General features: G+C 44.7%; 1 protein-coding gene across 2 annotated transcripts in view; it reads right to left on the bottom strand.

Annotated features, from left to right (window-relative positions):
* PKNOX2 (PBX/knotted 1 homeobox 2) overlaps positions 1–13,529 on the bottom strand; it is a 354,889-nt gene that overhangs the window by 244,782 nt on the left and 96,578 nt on the right. For both annotated transcript variants that reach the window (XM_049857337.1, XM_049857336.1), the window contains exon 2: positions 562–631. The gene's annotated coding sequence lies outside the window, so the exon portion shown is untranslated. The remainder of the gene's footprint in view (positions 1–561; positions 632–13,529) is intronic.

Genomic DNA, 13,529 nt, shown 5'->3' with positions numbered 1-13,529 from the left:
TGTTTCAACCCACCAACCTTTTGGTTAGCATTCAATTACCCAGAGACTCCATTACAGGTATAAGGTACAGCTATTACTGTGTCAGTGGAAAGGAAGTGGTCAGCAATATTTCCTTTTCCCTCCTTCACACCTTCCCAGATATAACCAGATGTAAAAGCAATTGCAAGCTATGAACTCGGACCAGCTTTGGAATTGACACTGGCACTTCTTCCTATTACTGCCTCCCAAGCTTAGCCCACAGATAGTAGTGGCTAGGGTCTCGGGTGGCCTCGCAAACTCAAGAGCTTCCCTCTCCAGCACTCCTGACACACGTAACACATAGAGTCTACCGTAATGCACAATCAATAAAGTCTAATTAAATAGGATGTCATATTACAGGGCTTCTTTGTCACATTCAGACATAATCTAATTAGAGTTCCCGTGTAGTTTACATTCTCACTAGTTCATTGTTGAGTGTTTCCCCTGCACAATGCATGGCTGTTAAAGATTGGGTTCAGGGCTGGTCTTTTAGCCCATAACCTTCTTGAGTCAGTGTGGAAAATGCCAATCAAAGTTACTTACAATTCACAGTCCCTTTTCTGGTGAGCAGCACGGAGGACAGAGAACCCCAGAGTCCTGCTCCAGACTTCACCTGTTGATAAAACGAAGCATATTTATAGACTGTGTATGACTCTGCTAAGAGTCAGAGCTAGGGTGGGGGTGGGGTAAACCCAGAGGTGGGCCTGGTTCAGGAGCAAAGCCAGGGCAAGTTTCCTGAGCAAGGGACTTCTGGTGCAAAACCATTATGGTTTAGAGATCTAACCAGCACAGAGAGCCAGGGCCAAACACTCCTCTACCTGCTTAGTACTTCAATTTCTTATTAATTTCATCCCCTTCCCTACAGGAATCCCAGAGAAACAAAAGCTCATGGCTGTTGAGTGCCCTGAGCTGACCAAGGCCATATTCATTTACTGGAGCTGCCCACCTGGTGGAAGGAGCCCCTGAGAAAGCTTACGGTCCCTATAAGGAATATTGAAAACAAACAAAGAAAACTGATGGCACTGTACATGGCAAGATTATGGAAAATCTTGATGCAGGAGAGAACTTTCAAGTAAAAGTAGAGTCCAGTTGGACTGGAAGCACAGGATGCAGGGAGAAAAACGATGGGTCGAGACTAGAAAGATAAAAAACCCGATTGCTTTTAATTCTCTTTCAGAGATAAAGCAATAAAAAACAAACACATCGAGAACATATTCATCAGGTTCCACTCCATGATCTACACTCGTAGGTGTGATAGGGATATAATACATGAGCCCTGTTACACAGGTGCTGCCCTGTCATTGGGGAAATAAAATTACCCATATGAAGCAACATCAGAGAAGACAAGATTATATATCAAGGGGTGTTAAGCTGTGTAGTAAAAAAAAAAAAGACAGAGAGACTATAAATTCTCTCTCTGCAGAGAAGCAAAGTCAGCATGAGTTGAAGCAGTCAAGGAAGTTTTCAGGGGGAGGTAGAACTTTAATGGCTCCTTGGAGGACTGGACAGGCAGGATTTGGCTGGTGGAAGGGAGGCAGAAGACATTCCAAGGAAGGGAAGCTATCTGAACCAGGGTGAGGAGAGAAAAAACAGGACATGCCCTTGAACAATGTGGAGGCTGCCTGAAGGAGACTAAACCAGTTATCATGTGTGTCAGAGTAGAACTGTGCTCCACAGGGTTTTCAATGGCTGATATTTTGGAAGTGGGCCACCAGCTCTTTCTTCTAAGGAGCTCTGGGTGGACTAGAGCCTCCAAACTGAAAGGTTAGCAGCTCAGCGCATTAACCCTTGGCACCACACAGGAATCTTGAAAAAGACGAAAGAGAGGATAACGCTGAGTAAGAGAATGGGGCCAGGGCATCTAGGGCTGGCGGGGCCAGGACATCTAGGGCTGGCAGTGCCAGGCAAGAGAGGTCAGGCTTGGGCTGTGAGTTCAGAGGACGAGGGAAGGTTTTTCAACAAGGAAATAAGGTAGTGGAAGAGCTTTCCTCTGCCTTTAGCATTTTTCCGTTAATTAAGGCACAATGGCTTCTTGGAAGAGGTGGAATTTCACTGGGAAGATTCAGGCATGAAATGTGTTTATGGAAAGAAAATGCCCCTCTTGTTCACAGTCGTGTCCACCAGGCTGAGGTGCTTCCTCTGGAGCTGTCTAGCAACATCTGTGTGATGCAGGCTAGTAGTTCATGGAGGTACCTCAGAGACAATACCTCTGGCCTGCAAGCCCTTGAGGACAAAGGATCACGTAGACCTAGCAGAGTGACCAGCTCATGGAGGGTTCTCAGTAAATGTCTATTGAATGTTAGAGAGTGGACTGTGTTAATTCCCACCAGAATCCACAACCAGCACCTCAGCACCGGGCCCAGGCCAGCAACACGGTCCACCTTGTATAATTTTAAACTTTTCACACATAGATACTGAGCGCTACATAAACCCAGGACAAGAAGTCTCTAGATTAAGTTACAGAGAGCTGTATGCCCTAAGCCTGCCCTCTGGGAAGGGTCCGTCTAAGACACCTACAACTGAGAAGACGTGACAGGCTTGCTTATCCCTTTTGTACATGATGCAAAGCTGGGAAGGACACTCTCTCTGCTGGGAAGACTGATTCAAAGTTGTAAAGAAGCTCTTAACCACCCGAAAGGATTGGCCAAAACTAAAAAGTCAGTTTTTTCCCCCCCTTTACCAGTTATTTCTAGCACAATAACATCATGACAGTCATAAATGAAATAATTTGGAAAAATTGTCCATAATCGCATCCCTCCAAACCATCAAATTATCACATCTTCTGTCTACAAGTCTATTTTGCACAGAGTTTAGAAAAAAAATTTGACGAGAAGATATACACCAAGTCCTGCTCTTACATTCAAAAAATCAATTGTAAAAACACAGGATGGAGTGACCTGGTTTACCTGTGGCTAAGGAAAAAAGAAAGAAAGATCTGGGTTATTGAGTTAAATGTAAGCTCAGTATGAGTCCAGGGTTCAATGCTGCTGCCCCAAACCACTAAAAGTGATCTTAGGTTGCATTAATCGTCATATGGTATCCAACCAAGGGGTGAAAGAACCCCTCTACTCTGGACTTATTAGTCCATATTAGTTTTTTTTTTCTAATTTTTATGGTGCTTTAAGTGAAAGTTTACAAATCACGTCAGTCTGTCGTACAAAAATTTATACACACCTTGCTATACCCTCCTAATTGCTCTCCCCCTAATGAGACAGCACACTCCTTCTCTGCTCTCTCTTTTCGTGTCCATTCCTCCAGCTTCTGACCCCCTCTGCCCTCTCACCTCTCCTCCGGACAGGAGATGCCAACATAGTCTCATGTGTCTATTTGATCCAAGAAGCTCATTCTTCACCGGCATCATTTTCTATCATTGTCCAGGCCAATCCCTGTCTGAAGAGTTGGCTTTGGGAATGGTTCCTGTCTTGGGCTAACAGAAGGTCTGGGGATCATGACCACCGGGGTCCTTCTAGTCTCAGTCAAACCATTAAGTCTGGTCTTTTTATAAGAATTTGGGGTCTGGATCCCACTGCTCTCCTGCTCCTTCAGGGGTTCTCTGTTGTGTTCCCTGTCAAGGCAGTCATCGGTTGTAGCTGGGCACCATCTAGTTCTTCTGGTCTTAGGTTGATGTAGTCTCTGATTTATGTGGCCCTTTCCATATTAGTTTTATAGGTACCATAACTCTGGCATCATATTTTTAAACTTTTGACAGCAATGGGTAGAAAAAGAGGTGAGAGAAGAGATCTAATGATTAAAGTATGAGTTAAAAGCACAGTGGTTATCAATAAAGTGAAGAGACAATCTACAGAATGGAAGGAAATATTTGGGAACTATGTACTTGATAAGAGTTTCATATCCAAAATATATAAAGAACAATAAGTCATCAACAAAATGATAAATAACCCAACCAAAAAATGGGCAAAAGACTTGAACACACATTTCTCCAAAGAAGACATGGCCAACAAGCACATGAAAAAATGCTCAGTGTCATTAGTCATTAGGAAAATGCAAATCAAAACCACCACTTCACCCCCGCCAGGATGGTTATGATTAGGAAAATGAAAAACCACAAGTGTTGATGAGGATGTGGAGAGATTGGAACCTTCATCCCTTGCTGGTAGGAATGTGAAGTGGTACAGTCACTATGGAAAACAGTTTGGTCGTTCCTCGAAAAGATAAATATGGAATTACCAAATGACCCAGCAATTCCACTCCTAGGTGTATACCCTAAAAATGTGAAATCCAGGATGCAATCAGATACCTGTATGCCAATGTTCATTGTCTCATGATTCACAGTAGCCAAAATATGGAAACCACTCAAATGTCCATTTGGATGAATAAAATGAATGGATAAATAAAACGTCATAAGTCCATTCAATGGACTATTACTCAGCCATAAAGAGAAATGAAGTCCTGATACATGCTACGACATGAATAAAACTATTATGCAGAATGAAATAAATCAGCTACTAAAGGACAAATATTACATGATCCCATTTGTATGAACTACCTCAAACAGGCAAATGCATTGAGACCAAAGTTTATTAGTGGTTACCAGGGGTGGGTGGGAAGGGGAAAGGGAAAGTCATTGTTTAGGGGGCATGGAGATTCTTTTCAGGATGATGGAAAAATTTGGAAACAAATAGGGGTGATGTTTGCAACAACATGGTGAGCGTAGTTAGTGCCAAGAAGAGTGCCCGAGAAAATGGCTGAAATGGCAAACGCTTTGTTACGTATGTATTTTGCCACAAGTAAAAAAAAAAAATTCTAGTGCTTACAAGTCTAGGCTCTGGAATCAGATTGCACTGGCCTGAATCCCAGCTTCCCTCCTTACTAGCTGTATGGCTATAAGCAATCATTTAACTTCTCTGTGCCTTAGTTTTTTCTGTAAAAGAGGGTGTCTTAGTCATCTAGTGCTGCTATAACAGAAATACCACACGTGGATGGCTTTAACAAAGAGAAGTTTATTCTCGCATGGTCTAGGAGGCTAGAAGTTCAAATTCAATTCAGGGTGCCAGCTCCAGGGGAAGGCCCTTGTCATCGGTCTTCCCTGGGCTTCTCAGGGTAGGGACCCTGGGTCCAAAGGATGTTCTATTATCCTGGCTTTTGTTTCTTGGTGGTAATGAGATCCTCCCGTCTCTCTGCTCACTGTTCTCTTTTATATCTCACAAGAGATTGATTTAAGACACAACCTAATCTTATAAATGGAGTCCTGCCTCATTAAAGTAGCTGCCTCTAATCCTGCCTTGTTAACATCATAGAGGTAGGATTTACAACACATAAGAAAGTCACATCAGATCAAATGGTGGACAACCACACAATACTGGGAATCGTGGCCTAGCCAAGTTGACACACATTTTTGAGGGACACAATTCAATCCATGACAGAAGGCTAAAAAGAGGTTTCTCTGAGAATTGAAGAAATTAATGTACTATAAAGTGCTTAGACCAGTGCCACCCACAAAATAAGCACTCACTCAATGTTAGCTGTCATTGTTATTGCCTTCATTACTACTAGGAGGCTGTGAGGTAGAAGATATGGGAAGAGTATAGAGATGTCTCTTCATTTGTTCCCCTCTGATATTACCCACTGGTCCTAGCTCTATTCACTAAAAAAGCAACACCATCCCTCTCCCTCAGGGCCATCCTCCAGATACTCGGAGAAACTATGTGAAAGAAGAATTGCATTGCTACAGAGGCTAGGACTAAGACAAATTGGTGGGTGTTAGAGGAAGCCAATCTTCAGTTAAATACAGGAAAGAATTCTCTAGCAATGAAGACCATGCAAATATGAGTTAGGCTTTCTCGAGAGGTAGTGAACACCCTGACACTGGAAGGATAATCCTGCAGTGGGTGAGAAGCTTCTCCAGAGCAGTGGTTTCCCAGACTTGGGTTTCACCCAGCAGTAAAACGCTGAAAAATGTTAGAAGACTGATAGGGTTGACAAACTTAAATTTTGATTAAATATTCATAGTGTCTTCTTCACCATCATTTCATAAAGTAATTCAACCCCTGAAAGTAGATAGATAGATAGCCACTGTCAAGTTGGCTCTGACTCGTGGCGACCCCAAGTACAACAGAACAAAACATTGTCCAGTCCTGCATCATCCTCACATCACCAGCATACTCAGGTTCATTGTTCTAGCTATTGGCCAGTCCTTCTCACTGAAGGTCTCCCTTGCCCTCGCTGGCCCTCTACCAAACACGATGTCCTCTTCAAGCAATTGATCCTTCCTCATGACAGGTTCAAGGCAGCAAAGTCAGACAACGTTCTGTTGTGATCCATAAGGTTTTCTTTGACTAATTTTCGGAAGTAGGTCACTAGACCTTTCTCCTTAGCCTATCTTAGTCTGGAAGCTCTGCTGAAACGTGTCTACCATGAGTGACTCAGCTGGTATTTGAAATACTATTGGCATAGCTTCCAGAATCATAGCAACATGCAAGCCACCACAGTATAACAAAAATAGGAAGAACGAAATCTCAGAATAAAAGGCCATCCTTTCCATAAATAAAACATCTCTCTCTCACACACACCGTCTCCACATTGTCCTTATTTTTCACCAGTGGAAAATTCTTACTGAAATGGCTTCCACGGATGTGTGCTGGGGAACCATCCATGTTCATGATATTTTAGGGCCTTTCAAAGCCAGGAGGCTGTGATCCTGGCAGGCAAATGATCATGTCAAAAGCCTTCACACAAGCACCCACACAATAATGCAACCAGAGTTTAAACTCAAGTCTGTCTTATTCGCCATGAAAATAAAGTGGAATCATAATGAGATAGATCATTCACATTCATAAATATAAAATGGCAAATGAGAAGGGAGTTGTTGAATGCTCGTGCTTGTTTGGAAGAGTGATGAGAAGAGGGACAGAGTAAAGCTTCCCACAGGAAGTCGCACATGACACTGGAAATCGACTCTGTTCTCAAGGATTGCTGTGTGAGCATCCGGGAAGCACACCTAGGAAGTTGAGGGGATGGAAGAAGATCAGCCTGGGCATAGCATAGCCATGGGGTCTGTCGTGGACTGAATTGTGTCCCCCCAAAATTTGCATACCAATTTGGCTAGGCCATGATTCCCAGTATTGTGTGATTGTCCACCATTTTGTCATCTGATGTGATTTTTCCTATATGTTGTAAATCCTATCTCTATGATGTTAAATGAGATGGGATTAGTGGCAGTTATGTTAATGAGGCAGGACTCAATCTACAAGATTAGATTGTGTCTGAAGCCAATCTCTTACGAGATGTAAAAGAGAGAAGCGAGCAGAGAGATGGGGGACCTAATACCACGAAGAAAGCAGCACCAAGAGCAGAGCGTATCCTTTGGACCTGGGGTCCCTGTGCAGAGAAGCTCCTAAGCCAGGGGAAGATTGATGACAAGAACCTTCCTCTAGAGCGAACAGAGGGAGAAAGCCTTCCCTTGGAGCTGACGCCCTGAATTTGAACTTCTAGCATACTAGACTGTGAGAGAATAAACTTCTGTTTGTTAAAGCCATCCACTTCTGTTATAGCAGCACTAGATGACTAAGACAGGGTCTAACAGAGAGAGCACAAAACTGGGGGTCACCAGACAGGGGTTGGGTTCACACTCTGACTCTGTCATTAACTTATTACATGACCTTGAACAAGAAACTTTAACTACTCTATGCCTCAGTTTCCCCATTTGGAAAATGAATAAGGGTGGACTACTAGATGATTCTTAAAACAAAATTCCACACCTATGAGGTTGCCCAGACTAATCCCTCAGGGAAAGCTCTAATTCTCTTCCTAAGTAGCTCAGTGTATCATTGTGGTTGAGTAATGATGATAGAATCAAACAGTTCTGAGTTCAGCCCTATGTTCATCACTTACCCAACATTATCATCTATGAACCTTAATTTTCTCCTCTTCAAAAGAGGGATGAGAGTAGTACTTTTAAACAAGATGATGCATGGACAATATTTTGCACAATGCCTTGAACAGGATAATAACTTAATAAGCAGGGGCTATTATTGTTACTCTGGAGCCCTGGAGGCTCAATGGTTAAGCACTTGGCTGCTAACCCAAAGTTGTTTGAACCCACCAGCCACTCTGTGGGAGAAAGATGCGGCAGTCTGTTTCTGTCAAGATTTACAGCCTTGGAAACCCTATGGGGCAGTTCTACTTTGTCCTATAGGGTTTTTAGGAGTTGGAATCAACTTAACGGCAATGGGGTTTTTTTTTTTTTTTTTTTTGGTTTTACTGTTGTTGAGACATTGGTTGCTCAGTGGTAGAATTCTGGCCTTCCAAGCAGGAGACCAGGGTTTGATTCCCGACCGAGGCACTTCATGTGCGGCCACCACCCATCCGCCAGTGGGGGCCTGTGTGTTGCCATGACACTGAACAGGTTTCAGGGAATTTTCAGACTAAAATGAACTAGAAAGAAAGGTCTGGTGATCTCCTTCCTAAAATCACCCTACGAAAACCCTATGGAACAATCTGCAACGAATATGGGGATGGTGTAGGACTGGGCAGAGTTTTGTTCCGCCGTGCATGGGGTCGCCGTGAGTCAGGGTCCAATTTGATGGCAGCTAACAACAAAAATGCTGCTGGGTTGTTTTTCAGTGTTATGAGGTAAGAGTTGGCAGGAACTGAAAGGGAAAAAGAAGAGGCAAATCAAGAAGACTGAGGACTTCTACATTTATCCCACTGCCTGTGACAAGCTTCCCTGTCCAAGTCAGACTTTTGGGATGAGGACCAAACTGTACCATCACATATTTGGGCACCAAGAGTGCCCCTGGACACTCTTCTTCTCTGAAAAGCCCTCTATAAGCATATGAGCAAAACTTCCAGAAAAGAAATACAACTTAAACAAAAAAATCCAAGTGAGATAGACTGTTCCAGGAGGAAACACCTGAATGCCCACTTGCCCCTCCAGATAGTGTGTCCTGCGTCTCTCCCCCTCATGGCCCTGAGTCCCCTCTCCGCCCCACCTGACCACAGCTTTCAGTTGTTCGCATTTGTTGAATGTGGTTGTCAGTCACATTGTAACCCCTGAACACCAGGCTCTAAGTTACACAGTAACTGGTTATTTAATAAAGATATAATTACCTGGCATCGAATATTTGGCTTCAAGAGACTCACCCACCAGCACTGAGGGATACTGCACAGCCTTTCTCTAAGCCTGGTAAGTAAGGGTGCTAATTCCAGATTCAGCCCCATGGGCTACAGGCAGCACTGGGTGCCCAGTTGCAGAGAACCTGGAAAATGTCCCTCTCCGTGATGTCCCCAAGTCCTCCCCAGACCCAAGCCTCTAATCTTGGGCCTGTATTGAATATGAAATCCTGTAAGGAGAAGGAATGTTGGCACTGTGGCTAATCCTAATGATTTTCTTATATGGGAGGTGGAATTGGAGAAGCTAATGACCTCTGTACAGCAGATTTACCCTCTGAGCCAGAGAAGAGGAAGACTTCAATACAGCACTTGCAGCGAGCCCTCTGCGGGGGCGAACCCTATGCATGATGGACCTACTTACAGGGTGAGCCTCCCTGGCCCTGGGCACATACTCTGCAGTGTGACTACACCAAGACCCAAGCTTGATAATTCACCATCAGCAATCTCACTGCTCTTCTACCCATGCCCATTATCATTGCCCTGGCCCAGGCTGTCTTCTTTTTTCTCCTGACTGTTGGAATCCACTGCTGTCGAGTCGATTCTGACTCACAGCAACCCTAAAGGACAGAGTAAAATTGCCCCATAAAGTATCCAAGGCTGTAATCTTTATGGAAGCAGACTGCCACATCTTTCTCCTGCGGAGCCACTGGTGGGTTCAAAACACCAACCTTTCAGTTAGCAGCCATGTGCTTAACCACTGCACCACCAGGGCTCCTTGACTATTGCAAAGGCCCCTGATTGGTCTCTGTCCACCAGCCTCGCCCCGTTTTTGCCCACCAGTCACACTCACTCCCCCGTCCATGCTCTTTCTGAAACACAAATTTGATCACGTCCGTTCCTGAAAATCCTCCAGGAACTCCTCACTGCCTGGCAGAGGTTTCAAGCTGGCAGTCCCTCGGTTGACTCTTACCTATACGGTGTTTTTATAAACTCTGCCAACATCTAAAAATTGGGAATTTCACATTTAAAAACCCAGATTTCTAACTTTTCTCCAAATATTGGATGACCTAACGCATCAATCCTACACTTCTACATGGTAAATGTTGGATAGTGCTGAGTCTCAGCCACCTCCTTGTGATTTGTACAGGTCCTCCTGCTGGCCCCCAGAGAAAGGTCTCCCATCACAAGGCCAGGCTCCTGGAGGCTAATGCATTTGCCTGCTGAGGAGCTTCAGGTTTAAGGTGATGGGGGTGGGGGAGAGGCCACATTATGTTCTCAGCTGCACTGTACTTGGCCAGAGGCTGAAGGAGAACAGGAAAAGGCCGGCACGGCTCCCACCCTGGCCCCCAGAGGTGTCCTTCCCTCTCACCTCATCAGCTCCTCAGCTCCTAGCCAGGAGAGAGCTCAGAAGGGGTTTCCCAGCAGTTACCCAGGAATGCAATGGCCACAAGGCAGGTGCTGAAGCGGTCTGACCCCTCTTTATTTCAGAGGCCCACCCCTGGCTCTAGCCTCTCCCCACCCCCAGCTCTGTGGCTGCTGCCCCCACCCCCCTTTATTTCCATCTCTCTGTTCCTATCAAAGCCCTAACAGCACATATTTTGTTAATTGTACAAACCTAATGGGGGAATGCATTGGCAAAAAAGGGTAATGGCCATCAGACCAGCAATAAAACAAAATTAATGGCCCATAGGAAGAAATCATGTCCACTTAATCCCAGCTCTGAAACTCTAATAGAATAATGGAATACCAGCCCAGGATTTTTTTCTCTCTATGCAGATTGCTTACACCATGTTAATCACTTGCAAAGCAGGCCACATACCACTCTAGCTCACATGACCCTCCAGGGAAAGTAGCAGGCCAGAAACATTTAGTGCAAGGCTCATTACGGACACGCACCACTGCAGCAACACCTTCGCTCCTGCCCTCCCCCTCACCCAGGTGACCCTGGGACGGCCACTGTGGGGTGTCATTGAGAGCCTTCAGGTGTGGAAGGCAGGGAAGCAAGGCACATGGTACCTAATGATAGCAAACATTTACTATGTGCCAGACGCCCGGGCTAAGCTATGTTCCATTTTATCTTCTATAGCTGCATGGTCCAATAAGGGAGCCACTAGAACATGTAGTTATTTAAATTCTAATTCTAATTAATTAAAATTAAAGATTTAAAATTCAGTCTTCAGTCTCACTGGCCACATTTCAAGCGCTTCGACAGCCATTATGGCTAGTGGCTACGGTCCTGGGCAGGCAGCTCAGATACATTCCCATCATCACTGCAAGTTGTCACTGACAGCACTGCTCTAGAACCCTGAGGCCATTCTATATTCCCACTTAACAGATTATTAATTAAAGCTCAAAGAGGTGAGGCAATCTGCCCAAGGTTCTCTGCTGAGGTCAGTCTGGTTCTGGGGTTGTTGCCCTGTACCCTACTTCCTGAGAGAACCAGCAGTAGAGGCAGCAGGGAGGTGCTCCTCAGACTATGGAGGGAAGCTGGCTGGAGAAAGGCTCTTCTGTCCTCTGCGGTCACCGTCACTGAGCACAGACCTCAGTGTTCTACTTCAGTTACAGGCTCCGGTCTGAAGGAGGTGGAGGAGCCAGCTCTGAGGGTGTACAAACAGGGCAAGGCCAGTCAGAAAGAGAGGGCCTAGAGATCATCTGTGGGGGCATTGGTGGTTCCGTGGTGGAATTCTCAGCTCCCATGCAGGATCCCTGGGCTTGATTCCTGGCATAGCAGTCACCACCCATCTGTCAGTGGAGACTTGCATGTTGATAGGATGCTGAATAGTTTTCAGCAGAGCTTCCAGACTAAGACCAGGAAAAAAGGCCTGGCGATCAACTTCTGAAAATCAGGCAAAAACCAAAAGACTGCTCAAGGTTAAATGGCTAGTTAGTGACAGAGTTAGGACTACAATCCAGGTCTTCTGACGACTAGTCCTCACTGGCCAAGGAGAGGACAGAGCAACTCCCAGGGTCAATAAATGGCCACAGGGTGAGAAGAGGAAGAGGCATCCCCTCAGCACTTCTCCAGAGTCCTGGGTTAGGTCAGAAGGGGCTGGGATAAGCCTGGAGGATGCTTGATCCAGAGGAGAAGCAGGAAGGGAAGAAGTGAGGGGCAGTCTGCAGGGCCCGAAACTCCGCAGTAGTTGAAAGCATGACATTTGATTGCTACTATCTCTCGGCAAAATAGTATGGCAGTATCTATTACAATCAAAAATACACGAATGCTTTGAGCAACCCCAACATGAGAATCTATCCTGCAGAAGGAACGACCAGTACATAAGGTAATACGGTATCAGTAGGGGAATTGCTGGATAACTTATGGTACAACTATATTGTAAATAAATGCAACCGTTAGAAAGACTGAGTTAAATCACCATCTTTTGCCACAGGAGATGGCCGTAATGTTCAAAGTAAGATAAGTAAGCAGCAGAAAAATGAGTGTGATTCCATTTTTGTGAAAACAAAGAAAACTCTAAATATGAGTGTGAGTATGTCCATTTGACCGTGTTGCCATGAACATGGAGATACCCATCACTTCTCCCACAAGTGCCTAGGACACCAACAAGTGATTAAATGCATGACTGAGTGAATGAATATGAGTGTGTCCATTTGAACATGTTGGCACAAACAAGGAGACTGGAAGGATACACACCAGAGTGTTAATACTGGTGCTGATGCGGGGGTGGGGGAGAACAGAAACAGGGATAAAAGCTCATTATTTTTTTTTAATTTTTCATTATGTTGCCTTGTCTCACTGGTTGCAGTGAGCACTGCTGCTTCTGTCCTTTTTGAAGAGAAATTTAATAAAGAAAATTAATTTTTGTAAGAAAGAAAAAGAGGTTGGACTTTGGAGGCAGCCAGACCCGACTTCAGGCCTGCCTTCTGCTAGCTGTATGACCTTGGGCAAGTTCCTTAACCTCTCTCAGTCCTGGTTTCTCACCTGGAAATTGGTGATAATCGTATCTATACTGTAGGGCTGTGGAGGAGACTGATGGGAAAATGAATTTAAAGCATCATCACGTGGTAGCAAAGTGCAGGTTTTATTACTGTCCTGGGAATTTCCTGCCCAGTACACAGAGGTACTTCCTGGATCAACCCTCCTCGGCTCTCATAACATCTTACTGTATACCTCTCAGGGTCCCTGTATTTTGCCTTACATTACTATTTTGATGTGTGTCTCCCTACCAGAATCTAAGTTCCTTGTGAGTATGGACAGTCCCTTGTTTATTTATCACTCAGTCATTTATTTATTCACTTATTAATGGTATCCTAGGCATATATAAAAAAAATTTTTTTAATTTTTTTAGGCATATATAGGAAACCCTGGCGGCGTAGTGGTTAAGAGCTACGGCTGCTAACCTAAAGGTTGGCACTTGAAATCCACCAGTCACTCCTTGGAAACACTATGGGGCAGTTCTACTCTGTCCTATAGGGTCACTGTG

This window comes from Elephas maximus, chromosome 17, assembly GCF_024166365.1.
Source record: "Elephas maximus indicus isolate mEleMax1 chromosome 17, mEleMax1 primary haplotype, whole genome shotgun sequence".
NCBI classification, from domain to species: domain Eukaryota; kingdom Metazoa; phylum Chordata; class Mammalia; order Proboscidea; family Elephantidae; genus Elephas; species Elephas maximus.
The sequence above is the reverse complement of the archived record's forward strand: the minus strand, read 5'-3'. Positions and strand labels throughout refer to the sequence as shown.